This window comes from Sapajus apella, unplaced genomic scaffold (genome assembly GCF_009761245.1).
Source record: "Sapajus apella isolate SASKATOON/1434 unplaced genomic scaffold, GSC_monkey_1.0 scaffold78, whole genome shotgun sequence".
In the NCBI taxonomy this organism is placed as follows: Eukaryota; Metazoa; Chordata; class Mammalia; order Primates; family Cebidae; genus Sapajus; species Sapajus apella.
Window position 1 is genome coordinate 5,433,363 of NW_022437018.1, and position 6,000 is coordinate 5,439,362.

General features: G+C 39.5%; 1 protein-coding gene and 1 pseudogene across 5 annotated transcripts in view; one reads left to right on the plus strand and one right to left on the minus strand.

Annotated features, from left to right (window-relative positions):
• Nucleotides 1-6,000, minus strand: part of JMJD1C (jumonji domain containing 1C) — a 352,145-nt gene that overhangs the window by 205,704 nt on the left and 140,441 nt on the right. The window lies entirely within an intron of this gene.
• Nucleotides 2,845-3,960, plus strand: LOC116533031 (annotated as a pseudogene).

Consider the following 6,000-nt stretch of genomic DNA (forward strand, 5'->3'; position numbering starts at 1 on the left):
AACTTAGCTGGACATGATGGCACATGCCTGTAGTCCCAGCTACTCAGGAAGCTGAAACAGGAAGATCACTTGAGCCCAGGAATTTGAGGCTTCAGTGAGCTATGATTGCTACAGTGTGCGATGATCGTGCCACTGCACTACAGCCCAGGTAACAGAGTGAGACCTTGTCTACTTAAAAAACAAACAAAAAGTGGATCTCATGGAGATAGAGGGTAGAACGATGATTATCAGAGGCTAGGATGGGTGAAGGGGGCAGATGAAAAGAGGTTGGTTAATGAGTATAACATTTCAAAATATAAGCTATGAACTTAAATTAGAAAGAACATTACTTCCTGTTTATTTTTCTTAAATAAAACTCTTCAAATGACCAGAGAATTAATTAACAAATTAATTATTTAACTTAACTTTTTCATAAAACCATCATTTAACTTTCCTTAATCAGATTATGTCCCTTACTTATGACAGGGAGATAAACCATAACTATATTGAGAAAGGCAATTTACAGAGTGTTGATTAGTAAAGACTGGTTCATTATCTTCTAAATGTACACTAATAATGATGTTTATATTGATGATTCTAGAAGCAGGGGTTAGAAAATGTCTTTAAAGAGTAAACAGTATTTCAGATTTTGCAAACCAGATGGTTTCTATCATAATTACTTCTCTCTGCCACAGACAGACAACCATAGACAATATGTAAACAATTAAGCTTGACTTTATTCTAATAAAACATTACTTTCAAAGGTAGCCAATGGTATAAACATGGCTCAATATATGAAATTCAATTAATATACCACACATTAACAGAATAAAGAAAAAAAATCATCTTTAATGATGCAGAAAAAGCATCTGGCCAAATTCCACAGCTTTTCATGATTAAAAACACCCAACAAACTAGGAACAGAAGGAAAATATCTAAATATAAAAAGGTCAATATGAAAAATCCACTGCTAACATCATACACAACAGTAAAAAATCAAACGCATTTCCTCTAAGATGGGAACAAGACAAGCATGTCATAATTTGGAAAACTGAAACCGACTCTTACAGGTCATTCAATCATTCAACCTTTTCCTCCACCCCTACTTTCATTCTTTTGCATTCATTCCCCAGATTAGCTTTTCATAGAATTGTCTTTCCAACTTATTAGTTACGTTCGAAGCAGTCTTCTCATTGCTTATATTTTTATCCTAATTCTGCCATCTTATAGCTGAAGACTTTCCATCTTCTGCTCTCTTATAGCTGAAAACTTTCCGTTTCCACTTACTTGAATCATGGTTGCTCTTATGGCCCAGCTCAAGTTCTTCAATGATGTTTATATCCCCCTACTTCAACTCCAACTTAGCTTTGAACTTCTACTTCAATTATTTGTCATAGCTTACACTGTATTAGTATATAAGCAAATAGCATCTTCTCTGTCTATATATATGTACCTATATACACACATACATATACATATATATATATATATATATATATTTATATTTTTTTTTTTTTTTTTAATTTTTAAGATGGAGTCTAGCTCTGTTACCCAGGCTGAAGTACAGTGGCGCTATCCTGGCTCACTGCAACCTCCAGCTCCCAGGGTCAAGCAATTCTCCTGACTCCGCCTCCCAAGTAGCTGGGATTACAGGTGCCTGACACCACATCCAGCTACTTTTTGTATTTTTAGTAGAGATGGGGTTTCACCATGTTGTCTAGACTGGTCTCCAACTCCTGATCTTGTGATCCACCCGCCTTGGCCTCCGAAAGTGCTGGGATTATAAGCATGAGCCACCTCACCTGGCCTACCATCCTATATTTTTAAGTATAATCAAAATATCTTTAAATTATGCATGTAAACTCACTTAAGGTAGAGCTGTGCTTTCATTTATTTTTAGTGCGCAGTACAGAACTACATACATATAAAGTTTTCAATTAACATTAAAAATCCCCCGACTCTTGGACTCAATCATGGTAATCATGGTCTTTTAAAAATGGAAGCAGGCCGGGCACAGTGGCTCATGCCTGTAATCCCAGCACTTTGGGAAGCTGAGGCAGGTGGATCGCCTTAGGTCAGGAGTTCAAGACCAGCCTGGCCAACATAGTGAAACCCCGTCTCTACTAAAAATACAAAAAACTGGCTGGGTGTGGTGGCAAGCGCCTGTAGTCCCAGGTACTCAGGAGTCTGAGGCAGCAGAATTGCTTGAACCCCAGAGGGTGGAGATCATGCCACTGTACTCCAGCCTGGGCAACAGGAGTGAAACTCCGTCTCAAAAAAAAAAAAAAAAAACCAAGAAAAAAAAAAAAAAAAAAAGGAAGCAACCTGGTAAAACGTAAGTCTGACTGGTGGTGTTTGTTCTGATGTACACTAAGAAGCTTGCTTCAAAAACAACAACAAAAAAGACTTATCTATTAGAATATCCACTAAAGATATCCATTAAAGCTGATGTATTAGAATGGGGAAAGAGAAACATGCCCTGGTCAAGGAGTTGACATCTGTCTCTAGTTAGCTATCCATACCAAGTCAGTGAAGAAATCCAAGTCAAGGAAGAAGCCAACAAAACAGTTCCCTTTTTCTAATAAAACTCATCCTTAAGGGGTTGAGCTGAGGTCCAGCTGATATTATGCAAAAGTTTCAAACTATACCAATTTCTCCAGTACTTGAAATCTGTTCTCTCATTTACATACTAAATTTTGGTATAAGAGCTCCGGTAAACCCTAGAAAACTGCAACAGAGACAGTTCTCAGGAAAACCTGCATACTAATTTTGCTTTTCCTTCACGGATAATGATATGGTAATGCTGAGAAAATATTTTAGTTAAAAACCTTAAGAGCCGAGCTGTGTCTGGCTCCCGATCTCACAGCCATTGCAGTACATTGAGCTCCATAGAGACAGCACCGAGGCAAGTGAGAGCTGGATGGGCACTGGGCGACTCTGTGCCTCGCTGAGGAAAAATAACTAAACATGGGCAAAGGAGATCCTAAGATACTGAGAGACAAAATGTCATCATACGCATTTTTTGTGCAAACTTGTCGGGACGAGCATAAGAAGCACTACCCAGATGCTTCAGTCAACTTCTCAGAGTTTTCTAAGAAGTGCTCAGAGAGGTGGAAGACCATGTCTACTAAAGAGAAAGGAAAACCTATATTCCTTCTAAAGGGGAGACAAAAAAGAAGTTCAAGGATCCCAATGCAACCAAGAGGTCTTCTTTGGCCTTTTTCCTGTTCTGCTCTGAGTATCGTCAAAAAATCAAAGGAGGAAATCCTGGCCTGTCCATTGGTAATGTTGCGAAGAAACTGGGAGAGATGTGGAATAACAATGCTGCAGATGACAAGCAGCCTTATGAAAAGAAGGCTGCGAAGCTGAAGGAAAAATACAAAAAGGATATTGCTGCATATCGAGCTAAAGGAAAGCCTGATGCAGCAAAAAATGGAGTTCTCAAGGCTGAAAAAAGCAAGAAAAAGAAGGAAGAGGAGGAAGATGAGGAAGATGAAGAGGATGAAGAGGAAGATGATGCTGATGAATAAGTTGGTTCTGGCGAAGTTTATTTTTCTTGTCTATAAAGCATTTAACCTCCCTGTACACAACTTACTCCTTTTAAATAAAAAAATTGAAATGTAAGGCTGTTTAAAATTTGTTTTTAAACTGTGTCTTTTTTTTTGTATAGTTAACAGACTACCAAATGTGTCTTTAGATAGCCCTATCCTGGTAGTATTTTCAATAGCCACTAACCTTGCCTGGTACAGTATGGGGGTTGTAAATTGGCATGGAAATTTAAAGCAGGTTCTTGTTGGTGAACAGCACAAATTAGTTACATATGGGGATGGTAACTTTTTCATCTTCAGTTGTCTCTGATGCAGCCTATATGAAATAATTGTTCTATTAACTGAATACTACTCTGTAATTGCAAAAAAAAAAATTGCAGCTGTTTTGTTGACATTCTGAATGCCTTCTAAGTAAATATAATTTTTTCTATTTGAAAAAAAAAAAAAACCTAAAGAACCAAGAGGTTTGTTGACACTTTCCTAAAGATATAAATCAATGTACATTTTTCCAAACACAAAGCACTAAAGTTTTCAGCATGAAGCGAGCTTTCCAAATCCACTTTATATTGCATAAACAGTGCTACTAGCAGTTTTCAGAACTTGTTAGAAACACTGGGGACAAAAAAGACACTTTTTTTTTTGTCCCCAATGTTTCTAACAAGTTCTGCTTCTTCCCCTTTGCTGTATAGCCAACTCATCTTCAGATATGAGATTATCAAGAACAGTGAAGGGTTTGGAATTATATACAGACAACTAAAAACACACACACACACACACACACACACACACACACACCCCCACCCACCCACCCACCACATACACGTTACTGTTTCACAGATTCTGGCAGAAAACGTAAGATTCCTGGCACTTCATAAGTTAGAGCAAAACCAACAATCAGAGTATCATCATGATGCTTGTGCCAGCTTCTCATGACTGTTAAGTCTCACGGGAAGGATGCAAAGGGCCAGAATGGAAACCTGAGCACATAATAAGTTATCTTACAGAAGAGAAGGGAGTGGAACACACCACTTAGATAGTAAATGCAAGAGAGCCTGCTCTTTGTTTAGGGGAGGTTATTACTTAATCCCTCACAGCTGGCTGCTCACTACACACACAACTTTGAGAAATGATACAGGCTAAGAGCAGTTAGAGTCTTGTATTCTAACACATCCAGCAAGAAAGTGCAGAGATACACAGTGCCCATAGTGGACTGCCTATACCAACACAGATAAAATTTTTTATCAGGCTGGACTGAATAAGAAACTAACTTACCCTTACTGTGTATGAGTGTTTATGTGGGGTGAGGAATGGGGGGGAGTAGTTTCTTTCCATTAGTTTACAAACTGCCAGTTCATGCATTTTTAGTTAATTATACAGTAACTTAATATTAACTCCTTTCTCATTCCCCTACGTTGGGTCCTTCTGTCTGCTTAATTCCATCTTACTAACTAGACCAAAGGGTCCTTGAGGGCAAGAATTAGTACGCTTTCTCTGGTGGCTCACACCTGTAATCCCAGCACTTTGGGAGGCCAAGGTGGGCGGATCACTTGAGGTCAGGAGTTCGAGACCAGACTGGGCAACATGGTGAAACCCTGTCGCTACTAAAAATACAAAAAACATTAGCTGGGTGTGGTGGCACATGCCTGTAATCCCAGCTACTCAGGTGGCTTATCCAGGGAGGTCAGAACCTTCAAGGCTGAACCTGGTAGGCGGAGGTTGCAGTGAGCCGAGATCACAGCACTGCACTCCAGCCTAGGTGACAGAGTGAAGATCTGTCTCAAAAAAAAAAAGGAATTAGTATGCCCTTAAATTTTTTGCATCTCTAGAATGGCAGTTGTTGCAGCAAACTAAAGCTCCTGATACAGTTTCATATAATCAGCACTGAGCAAAACACATCTCAAGTACAATTAAATGACTAACTTGCAAAACCCAAAAATTTTATTTATTTATTTATTTTTTAGAGACGGGGTCTTGCTATGTTGCCCAGGCTGGAGTGCAGTGGACATTCACAGGCGCGATCCCACTACTGATCAGCACGGGAGTTTTGACTTGCTTCATTTACAACCTGGGCTGGTTCACCCCTCCTTAGGCAACCTGGTGGTCCCCCACTCCCGGGAGGTCACCATATCAATGCCGAACTTAGAGCAGAAACCCGATTGGCATAGCGCACTACAGCCCAGAAATCCTGGGCTCAAGCGATCCTCCCACCTCAGCCTCACGAGGAGCTGGGACTACAGGCACACGCCACCACGTCCGGCAAAAACCAAAGATTTTAAATACAGCAGATGTATCTAGCAATAAATCACTGTGCTCATAATTATCTAGAAAAAAAGTAACATTTCATTCGGTAAATATTTCTAACAGAACATCGGAGCCAATCACTATGAAAACTGGGAGTTTAGGGAACAATGATCATTCACATATACGTGTGTGTGTGTGTGTGTGTGTGTGTGTGTGTGTGTGTGTGTGTGTG